This window comes from Gracilinanus agilis, chromosome 5, assembly GCF_016433145.1.
Source record: "Gracilinanus agilis isolate LMUSP501 chromosome 5, AgileGrace, whole genome shotgun sequence".
Lineage (NCBI taxonomy): Eukaryota > Metazoa > Chordata > Mammalia > Didelphimorphia > Didelphidae > Gracilinanus > Gracilinanus agilis.
This window is the reverse complement of record NC_058134.1, coordinates 201,236,702-201,239,816: the sequence shown is the minus strand read 5'-3', so window position 1 is coordinate 201,239,816 and position 3,115 is coordinate 201,236,702.

The window sequence follows — 3,115 nt, the reverse complement described above, 5'->3', positions numbered from 1 at the left end:
GGGGGGGGGCCAGGATAGTCCTTACCTCTAAGGGTTGTTTTGAGGATAAAATGAAATAATTTTGTAACGCTCTTTGCAGATATTAAAAATATTAAAGATTATATTTATATATAAACATTTATTTATATATATTATATATAATATATTAAATATATTAAATATAAAGATATTAAAGATTGTAGATATGCTACAAAAGTTCTAGTTATCTCTACTTTGAGCCATCACCCCAAATTGACATTACACAACTAATATAACCTCCTGTGTCTAGCTGTCTGACCTCATTTATTGAATTTAAATAATTTTTAATGGCTATGTGATTTTATGAAATACAATAATGTGACTATAAATGAGCCATAGCAAAGCCAAAAAACCCTCCAGTTTTAAGCCTTTGAATAACAAAACCGTAATGAAACTGTTTAATACAGACAACTGATCTTCTTGTCCACTATGCTTGTTGTGGGGGGCTAGCGGTGAGCCCCTGGGGTTCAGAATGGGTACCCTTTGCAAGAAAGCAAGACTCCAAAACTTAGAAATAAAAAGAGAAATTTATTAATTTGGAATTCATGTTGAATTTGGATAGGAAGACAGCATACATGGAAAGCTGCCTCCTCGAAGGGATGAATTCTGGGGGTTTTATACTTTATTTTACAGCAAAGGCTACATGGCTAGAAGAGGGTATGAATTCAGGAAGATGTGGGGGTGGGGGTTGGCCACCTGACCAGGGTCAGAGTGGTGTCTTATGTCCTGAAGACATAGAATTTAGCTGGGCATAGTTTAGGGGGCAGGTAAATGTCCTAGATTACAATCGACAGTAGTGGGACATAATGAAAGTATGTATATCTGGGTCTATCTCAAAACTTAGGGGAGAATCCAAGGGGTCTTTCTTATTCTCTCAAGGGTCTTTCTTATCATTAGCCTTTGAAGTTCCAGGGTTACCCTTTCTTCAGCATTAACAAGGAATGCAAGGAAGCAAAGGAATTTCCCTGCTTACAGTTTGATCTGAAGCACTTCTATAATTTAGGGGTACACCATCCCATGCCACTCTCACTGCCCAGGGTTTGGGAAGAAGGATCAGAGAGTGGGTTTGTGGGGTTGGGTTTATTTGGTTAAGAATTAGAGAGAACAAGATTGAGTATTTCTCCCCTGCCTAAGGGGAATCGTTCTCACTCAAACAAGGGAGAGAAGTAATAGCAAAAGAGAAAAAGATTTTGATTACATTAAATTGAAAAGCTTTTAAACTAATAAATTCAATATCACTAGAATGAGAAAGGAAGCTGCTGATTATGGATTTGTTGTTGTTGTTGTTGTTGCTTAAATTATCCCTAATAAGAGTATGATAGTCACACAACTAATATGACCAAAGGACATTATCCAGTGGAGAAGTAGTCAAAGGATATAAAGCATTCTCAAAAGAATTACAGACTACTAACATTGATTTTAAAATTGCATTAATAATAAAAAGAAAGACAAATCAGAAACATTTTGAGATTTTACTGTATACCCGGAAAACTGGAAAAGATGTGGGGAAAAACTGAAATTATTAATGTTAAAAGTCAGGAACAATAACACAATTGTTGGAGCTATGTATTGGTTTAGCTACTCTGGGAAACAATTTGGAATTCTGTCAAAAGTAAATGACTAGCAGAGCAGCTAAGTGGCTCAGTGGATTGAAAGCCAGAGGTAAAGATAGGAGGTCCTGGGTTCAAATATGGCCTCAGACACTTCCTAGCTGTGTGACCCTGAGCAGGTCACTTAACCCCAATTGTCTAGTCCTTACTGCTCTTCTGTCTTGGAACCAATACACAGTATTGACTCTAAATGGAAGGTAAAAGTTTTATTTTTTTTTAATGAGTATAATTTCCATACTCTTTGGCCCCCATTGCTAGGCATATATCCCAAGGAGGTCAAAGACAGAAACAAAGATCCCATAAACAGAAAAATATTCCTAACACCATTTATTGTAGGCAAAGAACTAGAAGCAAAATAGCTGCTCCCAAACTGGGAAATGGCAGAACAAATGATGGCACATTAACATGTAACAAGAGGAATGTGAGTGTGCCAAAAAAAAATTATGAGTTTGAAGAATTCAGAGAAGCTTGGGAAGATTTATATAAACTATTGTAGAACAAAAGAAGCAAAGCAAAGAAAGTTACATATACACAATTATTACAATATAAATAAATGGGAAGAAAATCCCACTGATGTTATAATTCTGATGAGTAGACTTGGCCTTATCAGAAGATGAGAAGCTATATCTCCCTTAAGTCTTTGCAGAGGCAGGAGACTATAGGTGTACAATATCACATATACTGTTATATTTGATTTACAATCTGGTTAAATTAGACTATAGGTGCACAATATCACATATACTGTTATATTTGATTGACAAGTAGGTTAATTTAGCTGGAATTTTCTCCCTCTCTTTCTTTGGTACAATAAATAAACTTCATAGGTAGGGAATGAGTAGAAATATATTTAGAAATAAGTGATATGAAAATGAAAATGAAAAATGTTTAATAAATTAGTCAAGATCAGCTCAGTAAGTACTCAAAGAAAACAGGAAAACTCTCTCTAGACTTTGAAGCCACATTCTACGTATTCTTATCATGACTGAGGGATATCACAGCAGTAGCTGGTCTGTCAAACTTCTCCAAACAAGTTCCATACCACTCCAGGTCCCCATTTCTCCTAGTCTGTCTTTTGCTACAACTGACTCACTCAAAAGCTGTAAGAACTGCAGCAAGCAGCAAGATGGCAATTAAAAAATGATTGGCAGGCAATGACCTGACCAACAGACAGCATGACATAGACAGGAAATTGTTGTTGAGGTAAACCGAGAGGGAAAAGTCCTGGGGGGCTGAGCCAAGCTCATGTAGCCACATAAAAAGTCTTGATCTGCCTCCCACTTGCTCCCAGAGCTCCATTCCTCTCTCAAGGTCACCCTCAGATTTGGCTACAACCTTTTCCTGGCTTCCCTACACACATGTACCTCCTCACGGAACAATCTAGAGAAGGCAAAACAACTCGACTCATTTTTTTTCCTGTTTACTCTGTCAATGAAAAGGACCAGTGGCCAGGACAGGACAAAATAAAAATGTAATAGGGAGCTGAAACC